Source organism: Amblyomma maculatum, chromosome 2, assembly GCF_055883805.1.
Source record: "Amblyomma maculatum isolate TAMU_Amacu chromosome 2, ASM5588380v1, whole genome shotgun sequence".
In the NCBI taxonomy this organism is placed as follows: domain Eukaryota; kingdom Metazoa; phylum Arthropoda; class Arachnida; order Ixodida; family Ixodidae; genus Amblyomma; species Amblyomma maculatum.
Genome location: NC_139345.1, coordinates 51,927,708 through 51,947,489, shown reverse-complemented (window position 1 = coordinate 51,947,489; position 19,782 = coordinate 51,927,708). Strand labels below are relative to the sequence as shown.

Sequence of the window (19,782 nt, the reverse complement as noted above, 5' to 3'; positions counted from 1 at the left end):
CTATTTACAGGCATTTACACAACGAGTTCGGCTCTGGGGCCGAAAGCTAACATAGCCATACGCGATTGTCCTAAGGACAAAGAATAGATTTTCGCTAAGGACAAAGAATTGAATGGAGTTGTCGCCACAGCCTAGACAGGCTGCCACAATTCGTGTGCACTCGGACGCGTCACGTACCGATTTCAAATGTACTGAACAAAAAAGCGACTCAACCAAAATGTTTGCATTCAAAAGGTTAGAGTTCCATATGCAAAAGGTTAGAGGCCAGGAGCTGTCTATGTATTTGCTCTCCCTGTGAAAAAGGAATGCTCCAAAAATGAAACGGGCCCGTCCGGGATTTGAACCCGGGACCTCTCGCACCCAAAGTGAAAATCATACCCCTAGACCAACGGGCCGCTTTTTTGTTCTTTATTGCATGAATTGGTACAAATACATCAGTAAAAGATCGTGGTTGCCATGCCCCTTGGCTGACAACCGTGTCTAATGGACTTTCATTACCACAAGTTCTCCCATCAGACTCAAAACCTCCTCCGCAGCTTCTTGCTGCTTCAAAATTTCTTTTAGTTTCTACACTTGTTCAACAAAATAATCACATACAGATCGTGCATCGACATCACAGTGTCTATAAGCCATCCTACTCCTCCAAATACTGTGAAGGCCCAATAGCATGATGAGGTCATACTGAAAATCATCATTAACAGTTGTCAAGTACCGAATTCGACGTGGCGTCAATGGCACCAGTAACCTTTATGCAAATCATGCTATCTAGTGCAATTCCAGAGTTTATAGTCTCTTCATGCTCTGCTCGGGGATGCACTGTGTCACGCTTCCTGCGAGAAGTGGTGTGGTCGTTCAGGTTTTTGCGCGTGCGGTACTCTGTAGACTATTTAGCGACGGTACCACCTAAGCGGCTGTACAAGGATCTTATTTCACAATTGTTCCCAGCTCCATTGTACAGAACCTTATACTGTGAAGGCCCAGGGAAAGACGTGCTCAAGCGAGTTAAAAACATGACTGTTGCACCGGGCGTAAAAACATTCTTTTTTAAATTACATACAGGAACCCTCCCAGTAAAAACATGGATGGAAGAAAAGGGCCTTTTTGTACCTTGGGGCTCAAACTGTCTACTATGTAGGAAACCTGAAACAGTTGAGCACGTGTTCCTGGATTGTTGGGATGCGGTGTTAGACCATCATTGCACCGCACTCGTAGATCGACGCACTTGCGTAATTCATGTAAATCGGGTTTCGATATCTTCCTTTTTTGATCACTATGCCGAGATCCATCTTTGTATTCATGAAGACCTCCTGTATACAGCCGTTTAAAATTCTGGGGTTGTACCTCTATTTCTTCGTACAGCGTGGCTTCAGCACTATTTATTCGTTTCTAGGTTTCACTTAATCATGAAGAACGTTAGTGTTCACTCTAAGCCATTCCAAGCGAACATGCCACAGAAACCGCAATGAACCGAGGGCCGGACATGAAGCCTTACTTATCCCAAAAATTCTCAGTTTTTCGCCAGAATGGTAGCCAGCAGCCAAAAGAATGCAACGGGCGAACGCAACTCCGGCATCGACAGGAGCGCTGCTCGCGGCGAAGAGCACAAGCGCGGAAGGAGGATGCTAGCTGCTGCGTTCTCAGTTAGCAAAGACATCTGATTTTAAACACAAAATCGTTGCGTTGCCGACTCTGCAGGCGCGAACATATATCATTTCTTCATAAATCCTGTTTGACAACTGTATTTATAGTCACTTGATTGAGGCTGTCTCGCGGTAAACGTTACAGCGCATGTCGGTTACCGTGGGATGTATGCTATGAAAGCAGCAATTGTGTGCAACATCGATCTAAATTTCCTCCCCAAACGTCAGTCGAGAATAGAGGGCAAGTATTTTGTTCTCATTGCGAACGCAAATGAAGATGGCCATCCTACGTGTTATAAAACCGACACTCGTCCAATTGATAGGTGATCGATACATAATTATACAACTTTCTAGAACGCAAAAAAAAAAAAAAGTTCAGAATTTCTAACGTTGTTCTCCGTCTACCCTCACAAATACATCTGTTGTGCCTGCCGCAGTACGTTTCCATTCGATAGCAAATATATATATGCGGATTTCAGAAAACAACGGCACGCGGGGAAGACTATTTGCTGCATTTGTGACGACTCGACAGTGGTTGAAAAGGGGTCACTGTACCCACTTCCCTTCGCTGCGACCTTCGGGCTAACGTTCAACGCCCAGTTCAACAGCCCGCTGATCACGCAGCTCATTACGGCCTCAACCGCTGTTGTGGTTCGAGGTGCACGTCGCCCAGGCTAACATGCCCTCTCCACGTACTCCGTCTTCCGCAAAGAAGCGGCGGACGATGACAAAGGGACGCGGCTTCCAGAGTGGGACCACTTCCCGCGAAAGGGGCAGTGGCAAAACCCCCTTGTTGAGCTGGCCGCTTGAGAAAGAAAGATGCGCGGCGCTGCAGGTGGACCGGAGACTTCCTCGCTAAAAGGGATTATGGGAGCCGTGGTGACGGGGGAGAGGGAGCACGCTGGCGGGAAAAAGAGGAAGGGAGGGTCCCTGGTTTGGAGTGCCGGGCAGTCGAGCAGGAGACACGCTTTTGCCGGAGACAGACAAGCTTTCGCCCGCGTGCTTCTCGATTAGTTCACACTGGTGACTCGCGGAGGTCGCGCGGCTCAATTCGTCACGGAGGTCCTCGGGAGACCGGCGACAAGCGCCGATCGACACCGAGTGTTCACACCGGCATGCGACTCGCTTCCCGACAATCCCTTCGCCGAACGAGATACGAAGAGCCGACTTTCGCGCCTTTACGGCCTCTGCTACCGCGCTAGTGGTAGATCAATTCAGACTCATTTCGGGTATGAATATGTGCAATTATCAGCGAGGAAGTAGATCTTACGGTTATGCCCATCTTTAGGGCTGTTTCGACAGTCAAAAGCGCTCTAGTTCGACGAAGACGGAAGCGGCGGTGGTATGCGCGCTGTTGTTTGCGGTCTCGCGCATTAGCAAATCACGAAATCCCCTCATGCCGGAGCGTCGAGCACATGATAAAGAGTACGAGTACAAACGCGAATTAGTACGCTTCACTCTCGCAGTGATCCTTAACATGTGTGCCCAACAACTGCGGAAGCAGTAATTCGTGCACACGCGCGCATGCACAGTTGAATTTTCCCGCCCAAGGAAGAAGGCAGAAGCGTCGCGGGTTGGCTGACGAGTTCTGCGACTTGAAGTCGCGTCACAAGACATCGGTCAGCGAGCGACATCTACCTCAAACGGGGTCGCTGGCGACTCGTTCGGGTCTCCCCCTCCGTGACTAATCGCCCCCTCCGTGACGAATAGTGTCGCGCGACCTCCGCGAGTCGCCCAGTGTGAACCAGCCGTGCGTTAAAATCGTACCATTCTTTGTTGTTCTTGCTGTCCTGCACTCAGCGTCAGGACGTCGGGAGTATTGGGGCGTTGTCACAAAGTTCTAGAATTGTCATGCTATAAATATTATAAATACACGGTGGCAACGCAGCCTATGCGGTTAGGTACGCGGCGCAAAATTATTCGTTTTTCTCAATGGCGCCATCAAAGGGCTTCCGACTTTGCACAGACACAGTTTATGTTGCATTCAGGGACATGTTTTAGCCGAAATCGCTGTTTAAAATTCTGACAGATTTCTGTGCACAGGAAGTTCGGGTGCCGCATCGTTGAGCCATTAGAGAGTTTTAGCTTACCGTGACCCGCAACCGCGCGTTCCACTGCGCATGCCCAGATCTCTTTGACGCCGATAGATGGCGCCACATACTTGATGTCAGCACATAGACCGGCCGCGTCGGGACCAGTCAGCTTGTGCGCCCCGCCCACGCACGGCAGCTGATCACGGTGGCGGATCGCGGATCACGGTAAGCTAAATCTCTCTATTGAAATTATCCCGTGTCGCCACACTATAACAACTGACACGCGTTGTGGCGCTGGATGTGCTAGCCATGCGCAAACACTCCCTAAAAACAGACAGAACTGCAAGCTAATCTAATGCTAGCGTTTATTAAGAGGAAGTGCGGCTGCGCGTTGGTCGTCGGAGGCGTGAAATTTCCTTTTTCCAAAGGAGCCGGACATCGCCTCCTTTACTTACACACATCCTGCTTCAAAAAAGCGCGCCTCGCATTTGAATTGTCTTAGCAAATTAAAAAAACAACCACTGAGAATTAAACCATCCAAAGCGTAAATCGCTGTCGAAAGATACATTTAGTCGACCTATTTATTTTGTGATGCCTTCGATTTCGCGCTATGCTACACGGTCTGCTACGCCGACTGCGCCGGAGCGATCCTGCAGTGTATACTCTCTCCGCTGCTCGCACGGTGGCGCTGGCTTGCTAGGCGAATACCCGTTGCCTTTAGCCGTGAGTGGTATTTACGACGTGACCTCGCAAGCAGAGCCGGTTCATGTTCTCATGCCTCACTTCTCCACCGTCTAGCTGGCAGCTTTTCGCGCTGCTTTTTGTAAATAGTCCCCTTCGTTCTGTGCTTCCAAATACTCGGTACCAATAGGTGGTGGAGGTGGTAGTGGTTCATTTTTTTTTAAATAATCAAAAAGAAGGAAAAGAGTATTGCCGGCCGCGACAACTGCTATCTAAAAAAACTGAAGCACTTGAGCGGTGGCCGGCGGGAAAGAAAAGGGGATAGGGAGAGGATAGCGAGGGGAAGTATAGAGGGGAGCGATAGGAAGAAAGGATATATATATTCTATGCTGAGGCATGCAAAAGTAAAGAAAAATAAAGAGCCTCTGCCCGTGCCACTGTGTATGACGGGCTTAGGAAGAAAGGACATATATTATGCTGAGGCATGCAAAAGGAAAGAAAAATAAAGAGCCTCTGCCCGTGCCACAAAGTATGACGGGCTAGGAAGAAAGGACATATATTATGGTGAGGCTACCCCCCCCCCCCCCCCCCAAAAAAAAAAACATAAAATAATGTGCCTCTGCCCGTGACACTAGGTATAACGGGCTTAGGAAGAAAGGACATCATCATCATCATCAAATATGGTGAGGCAACCAAAAAGAGAATAAAATAATGCCTCTGAACGTGTCACTCTAGGTATAACAGGCTTAATCCAATCGAATATAAAAGAATTGGTCCCGAAGGACAAGCTTGGTCTGTGTTTGCACCCGTAGGCGAAAGAACCCGAAGGTTCCAAAAAAATGCGGGAATCTCTACGCAGCGGCCCACAGCCGGGAGCGGGCCCGGGGAGATCCCCCGTGATCTCCCCTGGGAAGTAGAGGGAAGGGATGACAGGGGGAGCGGTACCAATAGCGCTACCACCGCTTCTGGAAAATCTAGCCGATCGAGTCGGTGTACACCAACCGGCCTCCAACTCCGCCGACCTCGGTTCAAGGTTGGCCAGTAACGTTAGGCCCATAATGAATATTCTCATTGGTCTCACATTCACACGTAGTAGATGTTTACGTCATCGCAGCTAAACGGACGTAACAGAAGGGACGTACCGTAAGTGAAACTTGCGATGCGCTTCCGAAATAGGTGCCATGATCTAGCTTGGGGCTCGCATGGGCTGAAGTCACCGTTGAGTACAATTTAGGCGCTCAATTATAAAAAAAAAAATCTAATATCTAAGCGGCAGCTACATATATACATTCTATGTTCCCGCTGGGATAGCACTTCGTCTTCCATCTTTCCTCTTATTGCGAAAGCAATACTACACCAGGTTCGGCTCGTCGCGTAGTCCGTGGCCGCAGTCAGGAATGACCTTGAATAGCCGCGAAGGAGTCGACGAAGAAGAAGACGACGACGAAGAAGGAGAAGACGACGGAGAAGAAGAAGACGAAGAAGAAGAAGACGAAGAATAGTACGACGACGAAAAAGAAGAAGGAGAAGAAGAAGAAGACGGCAACGAAGAAGAAGAAGAACGCTCGGTCACCCGCAGCTAATGTTTTCGCTCCATATTTGGTTCAGCAGCGTTGAACCCTTCTCCTTTTTTCTTTCTTTTTGCGAAATGAATTTGAGGAAATTCACTTTGCAAATAGCATCAGAGTTCACAGTGAATCTGCTCTCGCGCTGATCATCACTGGTGAATTTTGGCTCGTAGAAGCACATTTAATTCAGAAATACCCAGTCAGAGCTCGAGCAATCTTTCTCGTTAGAACCACGCCGCATTATCGGGACGTGGCTGCAATGCTCAATTGGAAAAAGGAACATCAGAGAAGGCTTGAAATACACATACGCCGAGCTTTCAAGACAGCGTTGGGGCTCCCCGATAATGCCTCCACTGAACTACTCTTACAGCTAGGAGTGCACAATACCCTTGCCGAAATCATCGAGGCACAGCACACGGCACAGATTGCACGCCTATCAAGCACCAAAGCGGGCAGAGAGATTCTCGTTAAGCTCGGCCTGAACACCATAGTAGAAAAGGACAACGTCCTGCAGTTACCTAAAGTCGTGCGAGAAGCAATCAAAGTGTCCCCCTTCCCAAGAAACGTACACCCGATCCACAATCAAGGAAGAAGGCTCGCCCGCGCCAAAGCCCTCGCTGCGGACGCGGCACAGTTCCCCAACCAGACAGCTTTCGTGGATGCAGCGTACATACCGGGAAAGCATGCCTACTCGGTAGCAGTATTCGACGGACACGGGCTTACGCGCAACTCACTCACACTTTACACCAAGAAGCCAGAGGTAGCTGAACAAGCAGCGATAGCACTAGCTCTAAAAGACTCGAACTTCACAACTGTATACATCGACTCTAGAGCAGCCACTCGAGCTTTCGCCAAGGGCGGGATAGACAAGACGACGCTACGGATCTTAGGCGGAAGTAACATCACCGATCACTCCATCGTATGGTTCGCGGCAAACATGGGCAGCTTAGGGGGCGGCCTGCGGAATCTCAATGAGATCGCACACGAGGCGGCGCGAGGACTCATCGACCGCGTCCCTCCGGTTTCCCCTGCTACTCCACATATCGAGTACAGAGATCAATTATTCACGTACAACGAGCTCACTAAGCACTTTTATCTAGGCAGACGAGCATTTCCCCTCCCGGATAAGAAATTAACCCGCAGCCAATCAGTCACGTTACGCTTGCTCCAAACGAACTCATACCCCAACCCTCGGCGCATGAAGCACATCGACCCAGACTACGACGGACAACATGTGTGTGAACGGTGCAGTGACCGTGTAGACTTAAACCATATGCTGTGAGGTTGTGCATCGAGCGACGCCTATACGCCAAGAACAAGGAACGTTGGGACAAAGTGTTAAAAAGTGCTTCACTACATGATCAGCTCCGGGCTGTCCAGGAGGCCCGCGCGGCGGCGGAGAGCTTCGGGCCCTCTGTGCCGACGTGGGAGCTGCCCTCTACACCTGGCGCCTAGCCGAGTGTCCTCCAGGACCCCTACTGTGGGAAATAAAGTTTTACCAAACCAAACCAATCAGGACGTAGAGCATTTCTTCTCAGTGAACGCAAACTAGCCTCATGACCATCTTGCAAGCATTGCGTGGTGCGCACGAGGAATAGCTATGTATTCATCGGCCGGAAACACTGCAGCTGACAGCTACAAAGACGGCCCGGATTGGCCGTTGCGTTGGCTACCCCATCGTTAAAAGGGGATACCGCGGATGAATTTAAGCTGGCCCGTATCGATACATTACAGCGTTCCGAAGACAAGACGACTACTTTCACTGGAAACAAAAGCTATTATGGATGAGGAAGAGCAAAGAAATGAAGCTCAGTAGTCGTCAGTGTCGGTCGTTTGTACAAGCAGATTACGGTGGCACCAATCTGCATTTGGCGCGGATTTCGGGGGTTATACTCTATGTCCATTGACTTCAGTATGGTCATGTCAGAATCGTTTTCGGTCTAGGCGTCATGAGTTTCAATACCATGGTGAAAAAAAAAAAAAAAAACATCTTTAATTTTTAAACTCAATTTTTTAAAGATTATATGTTTCTGCCGTCGAGCAAGCATCGACGCAGATAGTCAAAAAAGAACAACGTACGCGCTTTTAACGTTTGCTATCAAACGTGTGTGCTGCTGATGATAGCGAGATACAAATTGCTCCCAATGAAACGTTATTTGACTAGGTGCCAACATCGCTGATGCAGACATCGCATGCGCGTCTCACAGTGATCGAGAAATCATTGATAGTGCTTGATAATGCATATATGATAGTGTACCCCAGGCAGCGTAATTGATAAGGCGCCAGTGCAAATGACGCGTCAGCTTTCGATGCTCCGCCGCAGCTTAAGTATTGAAATTTAAAAATTCTGGCTTCCGAAATTGATCATGTGATCATGGGTAGCAATCACAGTGCTTTCAGAACAAAATGTATTGTTAAAAACCATGCACAGGGTCCATTTTTAATAAAAATCACACTGTAGGTGAAGCTTTCCTTTATGCGATCATGATTCGTAAGACCGCGGACGTGTCAGAAACTGCTGCAGTGTGCTCACAGTGAATCCCATGGTAACAATGAATCACATGCTTCTGCTTAAGAAAAGAACTTCCAAAACATAAGACGGGCCCGTCCGGGATTTGAACCCGGGACCTCTCGCACCCAAAGCGAGAATCATACCCCTAGACCAACGGGCCGCACAGATGAGCGAACAACGCGCGCGGACACAAGGGCGCGCTTGCGTATATAAACGCGTCGGGATCCGGTTTTTTAGGTTTATCATTATTTTTGTTTTATCTAAGCCTCGATACGCATTTGTATTCATGATGGCCGGTCGTACGGCTGGTCAGAATTTAGAGGCAGCTGGGGGCATTTTTTCGCGTAATATATATCGTTCGACGCATTTGCTTTCTATAGACTGACTTTTATGTTATAGTTGCGATTCCTCCTTTCTAGCGCAATACACGAGGCATGCGAATTGAGTAAGTCATCTTTGTGTTGTACTGAATGTATTCAGGTCATCGCTACTCCTAATGCTCGTTGGAGCTGTTTGTTCACACGGACATTATTTTGCTCTTGACTCGCTTATTTACCGTTATAATGCCTCAGTTAGAAGCAAATTACGAGCGCTGCGACGGAGAACGACAACGAGAGAGTAAAGACAAGGACAGGCAGTATTACTGCAGTTAGAAGCGTGTTGCTCAAAGCGAGGCAACACCATTATAGGCGCCTTCCTTCGTTCGATTGTGTTCAGAGGTTAAACAAAAGATGAACCGAATGCGCACGCCCCTGTGTTAACCCAAAGCTCGTGACGGCAGGGCGTCCGTTCTCTGCAGCCCCGCGTGTCCGTTGAGGCTAAGTTACGCATGGTTAACGCCCTATTTGAGCAGTAGGCAAACGTGAAGCGTTAGACTCGTTGGAAGCCTAACAAGGTGGGCTAGAAAAACTCGAGGTAATTGTCAGTATAGTTAAGTTCGTTTGCAATGGAATATCGCGACACGTGAAGGGCACTGAACTGTGCCACGAATGCTGGTGTTTCCTTTTTTTTTTCCCCCTTTCCACAGAAGAAAGAAAGGATGGTGTCCCAGTTCTTGTGATCCGCGGCCATGTACATTGAAAACATATTTGTCAACGTCCTATTTCTGCGGTTTGTCAAACAGTTCGTCTGCGGGTGATATGGTGTAGAGTAGCGAAAATTCGTTGCACATAGACCGAGGAGCTCCTCGACAACATCAGCCGTGAACTGACGGCTTTGGACACTTATTATCACCCGCGGTGGTCTATGGCGTAAGATCGCTGAGCGGAGCAGAAACATCGAGACTTTATTAGCAATAGGTGATGAAATAGCCACCGTTTCTCAGAACCGAGTAACATATTCGGCGCAAACGACAATACAGCGGTTGCCAAAGCAAGACTTTGGAAATGGATCCAACAGGTCAATGCCAACTTGTTCAAAGGGCACTCTGGGAGGAGGCAGATGGTGCAACACCCCAGCGGGAGCAAGTGTACGGGGTTTGTGACGCTAACATTGTGTGCAACTGGCCACATATCTCTCAGTGCTCGATCGCATTTTAGGCCAATAAAATAGTTCTTAGGTACGGCGGAGCGTCCGAGCTGATCCGAGATGACCAGACGTGGGATCGTCGTGCAATGCGCGCAAAACAAACGAACATAGGCTTTGGGGAACTGCAAGTAGTTAACGTGGGTCCACTTAAGAATCGTTCTTCTTCCACAGGATACCATCGTGCACACAAAAACGGCTGGTACATCGACGGGTCTGCGGGGCTTTGTAGAGAAGCGTGAGGCCCGGATCTTTTTGCTGTTTTGATTTAAACAGTTGAAGGTCCAGAAACTCTGCAACCGCAACAGATATGTAATTATCGAAGTTGTCAGCGTCACACTCAGTGGTGGCTAGGGCAAGACGTGATAGACAGTCTGCGTTGACGTGGCGTCGGCTAGTCTTATACACCACCTCGAAGGCATACTCCTGGAGGCAAAGGGCCCATCGCGCGAGACGGCCATTGGGATCCCGAAGGTTGACAAGCCAGCAGAGCGAGTGGTAGGTTACAATGCTGAACGGGAGGCCGTGTAAGTACGACCAAAGCCAAAGACCACTGCTAGACATTCCTGCTCAGTGATCGTATAGTTCTGCTCGGGCTTGTTTAAAGTACGGCTTGCGTATGCAATAACATATGTTCTTGTACATTGCAGCGCTGAATCAGAACAGCCCCAATGCCAACACCACTCGCATTCGTGTGAACTTCTGTTGACGCAGCAGGATCGCAGTGGTATAGAACAGGGTGCGACGTCAACAGAAACTTGAGCTATCGAAAGGAGGCTTCACATTCGGAGGTCCATTCGAAAGAAGCGCCTTTGTGCACCAGACTCGTAAGCGGGGCGGCGATATCAGCAAAGCGGTGTATAAAACGACGGAAATAAGAGCATAACCCCAAAAAGCTGCGAAGCGCTTTGACAGTCTGAGGTGGCTGAAACGATTCGACAGCTGCCGTTTTCTGGGGATCAGGTCGCACTCCGTGTTCAACAACAAGATGTCCGAGCGCCACTGCCTGCCGTTTGCTAAACCGGCACTTCTTGGAATTAAGAATAAGGTCGGTGTTACGTAAACAGCCCAGGACAACAGCTAGGCGTTTGTTGTGTTCACTGAAAATCGTTCCAAAAAGAACTACATCATCTAGGTAACATATACAAATGTCCCAATTTAAGCCACGCAGTACCGTGTCCATAAACCTTTAAAGTTACAGACGCGTTTCGAAGCCCGAAGGGCGTAACATTCAATTCAAAAAGTCTGTCTGGCGTGACAAATGCCGTTTCTTTCTTATCATCAGAGTGTACAGGAATCTGCCAGTAGCCGGATCTTAAATCGACGCAAGAAAAGTGAGAGGCAACAGAAAGGCAATCTATGGCGTCATCTATGCGAGGAAGCGGATACACGTCTTTCTTGGCGTATGATGGCGTCCAGACGTCGATAATCCGTGCAGAACCGCCACGTACCATCCTTCTTGCACACCATTACAGCAGCCGGCCTAAGCCTGCAAGACTCCTGAATGACCCCCTTGTGTAGCATGTCTCGGACTTGTTCATTGATTATGTTGCGCCCGGATGCTGATACTCGATAAGGCTTCTGGCGAAGCGGCAGGAAGAACCGTTGTAGATCATGTGGCGAATGCGAGAATCAGGAAAAGAAGCCGGTCCTGAAGGATGGGCGAAGTAAAAAAAAAAGATGAGTGTTTGAGCAGGAGGTCCACCAGGTCCTGGCGTTGAGTACTATTGAGATTCGTGCCCACCATGCGCGCTATTGTCGATTCTGGTGACGAAGGCGGAAGAGGTTCGGTTCAAGCGACTCCGACTGAGGCCATAGCGGAGGGCCTATTATGTCCACAGGAGGCAAGCTTCGATCCAGCTGGTAGAACAGCGGGCTAAGGGAGCAGTTCATTGCCCACACCCCGCACGACTGTTCACCACAGAAATCAAACAATGAGGCACAAGTATATTCCTCTTAACACACGCCGAATAAATAACCTCTACTAGAGCTTCAAAGGCGTCATCACCGAGAGGCGACAGGTGAACTTGGACGCACACTGCAGTCCACGATGGTATGACTGTGTCTTCAGAGACGCTAAACACAGTTCTCGCATCGTACGAACTTTCTAAGACATTAATTAGGCACAAGTGTCTGCTTGAAATAAAAAGCCCCACTTCCACACTCTACGGTAGAGCCACACATTTTCAAAAAGTCGCAGCCTAAAATCACATCATGGGTGGAACGGGCAATAACAATAAATTTTGTTTGAAAAAAAAAAAAAACTGGTCCGCCCAGTTCGACTTCTACACTACACACTCCCAAAGGCTGCAACGATTCGCCGCTTACTCCGCAGAATGTGGACGTATGGGGAACACTGAAACATCACTTTACGAGCAAAGTTTAAATCCTAAACACATTATCGAAACAGTTGCACCGGTATCCGCAAGAGCCGATGTGACTACACCATCCACATTGTTTTGTTTAACATTGTTTTTGAGCTTTAAAACATGCGGAGGTACGTTGGTATACAGCAGACTTTCAGCGACCTCACTTCCATCGGTCGCGCTGACTATTTTTCCGGTTGGGGTGTGAGCGCCGACATGGCGATGGAGACCGGCGTGTGCGAAACGCTGGAGGAGGAGGAGTCATGTTGCGATCCGATTCCGGGGGAGGGGTCCTCGTGCTGGCCTAGGAATGGTTCGGTGTATCAGGTGAGTGGAAAGGCGGACGATGGGAAAGATACTGCTGCTGGGACGATGGGAAAGATACGTAAGCCTGGCTCCGCAGTATAGGTGATGGTACCGTAGCGAGGTGAGCGTCGACGATTGCAAATCCGCGAGATGTGGTCAGGATTGCCACACCGGTAGCAAACCGAGGACGGACGGACAAAAAGTCCGCCTCGGGAAGGCATCAATGCTGTCAGGACCCATATGGAAGGCATTTGATGTCATGTTCTCCTCGAAGTTGACTGACGGCGGCTCGTTAGAGCGCACATGTGTTTCGTGGTGCGATCGCGGGGTATGTCAATTTAGGTAGTGTCGGGACTGGTGGAGCATCTGGTACACATCATAGTCCGCTGCGTCGAGAGACAGTGGCTGATGCTGAGGCAGTGGATACGTAGATGGCTGTTGAATGGGACATATCTGATGCGTTGGTAGTGCGTCAGCCATTCGTCCACATCCTCACCGGCAGTAATGCGGCCAGAAGGTGCTCGATGATGACCTGGGCGCGGCGCCTCCGTCCAAGGCCATTTCAGGAATAATGGAAGGTGGCAAACCGGCAAGGCGTCGACTGCGGCGAGGTCCAAGTGGTAGAGCCGCTGCTGACGAGGTCGGTTGTACCCTGCAAGCCTCCGCCAAGTTGTTACGCTGAAGGTCTTCGTGGAAAACGGGACGTCAGGGGCACTGTGTCAGCAGTCAGTCGTATCATGCTCTCCGCTCGCACCACTGACTTCTTACCCTGCGCATAGGACTTCATCGGCTTTGCGGCCCGTTACATTATGCGACAGATAGTCATATATCGCTGAATAGCTTATCTCGAGTATAAGTTCGCGGAACTAATCTAGCTTTTCACTAGTTTTCGATGATTTTAAAGGTAATTAAATATTGTGCAATATGCTACACCACTAAGTCATATACTACACCACCAAGTCATATATCATTAGATAACTTATGCCATAAATAAACTCGCTGTAGGTGTTATTTATCGCGAAATTCTTAACTGCAATTAAAAATTAAGCATAATGCTACACCCTCAAGTTGTATACCACTGGGTAGCTTGTAATGAGTAAAATTGCAGGGCTCTATAGTGAGTTTGTAATAATTAGCGCTAATTTGTTAATTATGATATAATCTACTTTATGCTACAGCTTAAAACCGCATATATTTGGCTTATGGTGCATATAACTGCGGTTGTCTAAGTGTAGAACTATCGCTGATTTGTTAGTCGTAATTAAATATAAACCTTTTTGCTAGAGCCTCAAGTTATGCATCGTTAGATAGGTGTTGGCCATTATAATTCCAGTGGATTAGTTTTATATTTTAATTCATTATTGCTGTTTTGTTAGCAGCAAATAAATATCGAGCACTATGCATCACCAGCTTCAAGTCATGTGTTACTACATAGCTTATGTCGAGTGTAACTTAAGTGGTCTAGTTGTAAGTTATATTTATTTATCGTTAATTTCTTAATTGTGATCAAATAATAAATATTATGTTACACCTTGAAGTCAAGCATTGCTGAATAACTTGCGTCCAGTGTAATTGCACTGTACTAATAGCATACAACTAATTATTAATATTTTGTTAATTGCGAATTAGGAGTAAATATCCAATATGTTACTAGGTGCAGTTATGGAAGACGTCAAAGTAAAAAATAACTTGAACTGTTTCCTAGAGCAGTTTAAATTTATGGTTATGGAAGAAAACTATAGAGGAAGTTGCCCTCAAGCTCTATAATTGGTCAGGGTACATGCTTGCTCAGACGCGTGAATAACAAGCCTTAGGTGCTGTGTGCCCACAAGTCGAGTAATCTAGGGTACGTGATGCTAGATTTGGAGAATACGAAAGTTCCAAAAAGCACTTGGGCCCGTCCGGGATTTGAACCCGGGACCTCTCGCACCCAAAGCGAGAATCATACCCCTAGACCAACGGGCCGCTTGCTATCACGGCGACGACGATCCTGATTAAATTGCACGCCTGCGTGTAGGAATTTCTAGGCATCCGGTTTTTACGGTCTTTTGTGTGTTTTTGTTATCTCTAAGGCGAGACGCATTTTGTATTCAGGAAGACATTCTGTGCACCTCGTCAAAATTCTAGAGGCGGTGCGTATTAGTTCGCGCAATATATTGAGGAACTTGATGGGAAGGAAAAAGGAAGCTGTGGCTGTGTGCTCACGGAACACCTGTACCCGCTGCTTCAAGGTCGACAGACAGCCCCCTCTTTTTCTTAAGTCCGTTATACTTAGTGGCACGGGCAAAGGCATATTATTCTTTATTATTTTTGAGCTACCTCATCATACTATATGTACCTGCTGCTGCAATTAAAAAGTGCGGATGTTCTTTTGCTGTGTGTTCACTGATTTCCCATGATTGCACGTCCCCCCCCTCCCCCCCCCCCCCCCCCCCAACTTCTGAATGCCGGGGTAGGCGATTTCCGTCGTCCTAATGATCATGGTGCGAGCAAACCAGCTATGCTTTGCACTTTCTCCGTCACGAAAAGAACCTCATTTCATGAGGTGAAAAAAAAAATATATATTCAGGCCACTATACCCTGATCTTACAGCGACTGAGTCCTTTTTCTAGCAAACAAAAGTTGAAAGAATTGCTCAGAATATCAAGTTAATCCGGAGCAAAGGACAACAGGTGGTCCGTGCTCTGGAACTTTTGCACGTACACCGTGGTTCGGGCTCACCTGATTAACTCCCCCCCCCCCCCCCCCCCCTGTGCTCATGTTGAAAATTCATTAAAAAACAGAGCCGTAAATCATATTTACTCGCCCAGGTAGGTCGACAGCATGGCTACTGCTTGAGTTCATTTTGCATCAACAGATGTCTCGTTATTCCCCTCTTATACTTGATATGAAAATATTTGAAGCAAAATGGAACGTGTCGCCAAGAATTGTCTCACGCTCGCTACCATTCGCGTTTCGGTGTAAGCAACGAAGTATGTTGCTTACTGCGTAATCCTTTAATAGTTCTTTCTTGTAGCTCAGTGCTGCATATTTGTGTGACGCTTAATTTTTCAAGTCAAATTTCATAACTCTTTAGTGCAAAACGAGGTTGGAGCTGATGGGAGAGAGGCATAAGATTTCACGAATCCATAGGCATTTTTCTCTCACGGCCAACGACGACGCCAGATCTTATGCGACACTAGATCCTTAATGAAGTCGCGTTAAAATGCACTGGTACGATTTAGTGAAGAGAGCACAAGGTAGCTTTAATTGTGTCAAGGCGTCTCAGTATGCGTACATGAAAGGTTGCGTGCTTGCAGTGCTGAGGCGTGGATCATGACAAGGATCAACCCTTTCAATCACCGGTAGGGAGATGAAGGAAGTGGTCCGTGCAGAAGCCCGCAGCACTTCCTGCGATGCTGGAAATGCAGTGCCATTGGAAAATAGTCAAAGAACGAAGCGGTCCGTTGACCATGGCCGCCATAAGCACCGCTTCGGACTGCTGCATACACAGACCGCCGTGCTTCTTGCTCCAATTTGCTGCCGCCATTCCGTAGAAAGGAGGAAAGAAGTGTGGTTATTCCTAAATGGCGCATTACCGCGTGTGATCCCACACTTGCGTGTGCTTGAGCCTGGCCAAAGACCAACGCCATTGGTCATGCATGGCCTTTCTCCTCCGCACAAAGCGAACACAGGGCTGCGGTCTAAGCTGTGTCTGCAGCAACTACGTGCAGGAATTAGGTACCCTTCCGGAGAGTTTGGTTGACGGCATGATTGTGGAGTTACCGGTTAGGGACGGGAAAGTAGAGTTGCTAATGAAAGGCGCCGTGCAGAATTCGTCTCGTACACAGCGGTGTCGCCACCTTTAAGAAGTGGTGGTGATGGTGGTGGTGACGGTGGTGGTGGTGCGTGGTGGTGATGGTGGTGGTGCGTGGGGTTTAACGTCCCAAAGCGATTAAGGCTATGAGAGACACCATAGTGGAGGACTCCGGAAATTTCGACCAACTGGGGTTCCTATAACGTGCACTGACATCGCACACAGGCGCCTTGCTTTCCGCCTCCATCGAAAAGCGGTCGCCGAGGTCGGGATTCGATCCCGCATTCTTGGGTACAGTAGTTGAGCGCAGCAACACTGCGCCACCCCGACGGGTCCCTTTAACAAGAGGGGAAAGCAGCATACCTCTTCATAACCAGCTGCGCCACTGTCTTGACAGGGCTAGCCCGGCATAACAACTCTGCCCTCCGCCAGACGAGGCATCCGACGAGAAACTTCCCCTATGCAGTTCGGCTGAATGGCATGCCAGAAAGCGGCTGTCTTCAAACCTTCAAAAGTCCGTTGCCGTATTGACAAATAAGCTCGGTTCTTGCCACCAGCTAATGAGATTCGGCTTGCGATAACTCTGCATGGCTAACCAGACCAGGCTATACCAAGCAAGAGCAAGCGCCGTTTGAACCCGGCTACTCGTCCCGTCAGAAATAACCGAAACAAAACCGAGTGTACTACAGAGATCTCTTTGCGTAAAACCTTAGATTAAACTCCTGACAGAGATAAATGCTATGGTCCGAAGTAGTCATACAAGATTGATTTTTACTGAAAACAAGAAATGCGAGAATGTCTCCTTCGGTCACGATTCGTGTGCCTTCGGACGCGTCGCAAAACGGTCGTAGACTGAAAAATAGCTGACTTGCGCGGTGAATCACTCTCTCTGAAAACGAAAAACTCCAAAATAAGAGGGGCCCGTCCGGGATTTGAACCCGGGACCTCTCGCACCCAAAGCGAGAATCATACCCCTAGACCAACGGGCCGCACGGATGTACAAACGAAGAACGCGCGCACAGTGTCCGGGAATCCGGTTTTAAGGGTTCTTTTTTTTTTTTTCTTTAGATACGCCGCATGTCGTATTTGTATTCGCGAAGGGCTCCTATATCGCTGGTGAAACTGCTAGAGTCGGCGCACATATTTTCACGCAATGTATCGCTCAGACGGGCTTTCACGTTATGCACGCAATTCCCCATTTTCTGATGCAATATTAAAAAAAAAAAAAAGGACTGGAGATTAGCTTTATGCTGCACTTAACTCGGGCACGAATTGGCAATTCCCAATGCGGGCTCTAGGCAGTCAATTGCTTGGACATTATTTCGCTCTATTTCATTGATTTTCAATGATCGAGCGTCACCCGGGCATATTGCACAAAATGCGGCAACGCCGCGGTAGGCGCTTTCAGTCGTGTGATTGCGTATGGAAGTCTGCACAAGCATGCAATGTCCACATTCTCCCCGGCCGCGTTTTCTTAAAAAACCGCCCAAGCACTCAACGACAGTGAAAGATCTTGGTTTCCCACAGGAATTCCAAACTGCGATAGGCATTCTCTAAACACAAGGAGCCCGCAGTGCATAGCTGTGTGAACGATATATCATCAGTAGCTGCATATATTAGTGCACTATTTGACGATGTCTATAACTGGGCCTTCATGATGTGCGTGGCTTGACATTGAGTGTGACGGTGCCAAACAAAGCAGCAACAGTTCACTCGTAGTCAAGCGCTAACTGAGGGGTACATCGCTGACCCAAAAGAGGCTGCGCAAAGGGAGCAGGTGGGTAGGGGGCCGCGCACTGGGCGTCTTTAATAAGTGCGTCGACGGACGCTGACAGAAGATTCTTCCCTCACGTTTCGGGACAGGGGTCATTAACGGAAGCCACTCATAACCACGCCAGAATGACGAGTGAGCCGAGTCGTTCTACTGTCTCGGCCGAATAAGCGGCCGTGTCCGGCGGGCTGAGTTGGAACAGGAGACAAGACACCTTAAATGTGAGTCTACCGATCCCCTTCAACGCAAGGAAAAGCTTACGAAGAAACGGCAGAAACGACGGGCGCCGCTAGCGGCCGAAACACCGGGACAACGAACTGTACGCCTAGAGACTCAGCGCATTCGTAAATACCTATACCGAGTTGAAGCACAACGAGAGCGGCTCACCGATGAAATGGAGGAACTTTGCTTTAACACGTAGCCTAATGTGTGCATATCCTAAAGCTTGACCAAATCGAAACTTAGAGAGAGAAAAAAAAAAAAAAAAACGTGCTTTCGCACGCCTAATTCTGTTTAACTTTAGTTGAAACCCTCCCCATCTTTATGGTGGTGGTGGTGAAAAACTTTATATTTGGGAGCCTTAAGGGATTACATTCTAATGACGGGTCGGCTCTTGGCTGCGTGTTGTGGCCGAAAGCTGGTGCTTCACAGCGACACCCAAAGCCCAGTCTGTCAGCCGCTTTTGAACGGCCGGGTCAGAGCTGGACACCGCAGCCTCCCATCGCTCGAGGTCGGAGAGTTGCCAAGTGGCTGGAGGGTGGAATTCCGAGCATTTGATCATAATATGCTCAAAATCAGCTTTAGGTGCCCCACACAGGGTGCACTGCGGCGAGAACAGTCCTGGATGGATCAAAGATAAGAAAGCGGGGGATGGGAATGTACGGGACTGAAGCTGGCGCCACGTCACCTGTTGTAGCTTAGTCATAGATTTATGAGGAGGAGGGTAGATGGTTCGTTGATCACGGTAATGGAGAGAGATTTCGTGATAGGATACCATGCGCTCGCGAGCATCTCCCCAGGCAGTGGCAGTCCCTGCTCGGCTGACGTATCCTCGAGCAAAAGAGTGGGCTGCTTCGTTGCCTGGGTGACCCGTGTGAGCGGGCACCCATATTAGTTGAATAGGGTGTTCGGGTGGGGAGACCCCATCTTTATGTTTCCACGGAGAAACTACGCCAACCTGTATCCTTCTCTTTTTTAATGGGTTGAGTGAATGGGAGGGACGACGATCCGCCCTGCCTTGACACAGCTGATGAATTTAAGCTCTGTCGAGTGACCGAAGAAGTGTTCAGCTAGTGCCCTGATCGCGAGGAAACCACACAGATATACTAGTCTTACTTTAAGCCCTCACCTTAGCTTCCGGATTTTTTCTGGTTCGTAATGAATCCGTATCATCCATATCCTACTGGAGTTACGGGATCTGCAACGTGAACAATTACTGGAGTTATATGGTGCTCTGACATATTCATCGTCTGGAAACACCGCAGCTAAATGTGCGAAGAGGACCGATAATTGGTCGGTGAGCTGGCCATCGTAATGCTAAAAAGAAATTGAGGAGTGAGGATAAACTGAAGCTGACCGCTATTGC

The 19,782-nt window shown here is 48.6% G+C and overlaps 4 non-coding genes across 4 annotated transcripts; all 4 read right to left on the bottom strand.

Annotated features, from left to right (window-relative positions):
* Positions 1 to 323: 323 nt before the first annotated feature.
* Positions 324 to 395, bottom strand: TRNAP-UGG (transfer RNA proline (anticodon UGG)). The gene has a single exon. It is a non-coding gene; the product is annotated as a tRNA-Pro (tRNA).
* An 8,127-nt stretch (positions 396 to 8,522) lies between these two features.
* On the bottom strand, positions 8,523 to 8,594 carry TRNAP-UGG (transfer RNA proline (anticodon UGG)). Its single transcript has one exon. It is a non-coding gene; the product is annotated as a tRNA-Pro (tRNA).
* Positions 8,595 to 14,523: 5,929 nt separating this feature from the next.
* TRNAP-UGG (transfer RNA proline (anticodon UGG)) lies at positions 14,524 to 14,595 on the bottom strand. Its single transcript has one exon. It is a non-coding gene; the product is annotated as a tRNA-Pro (tRNA).
* A 2,748-nt stretch (positions 14,596 to 17,343) lies between these two features.
* On the bottom strand, positions 17,344 to 17,415 carry TRNAP-UGG (transfer RNA proline (anticodon UGG)). The gene has a single exon. It is a non-coding gene; the product is annotated as a tRNA-Pro (tRNA).
* Positions 17,416 to 19,782: the final 2,367 nt, after the last annotated feature.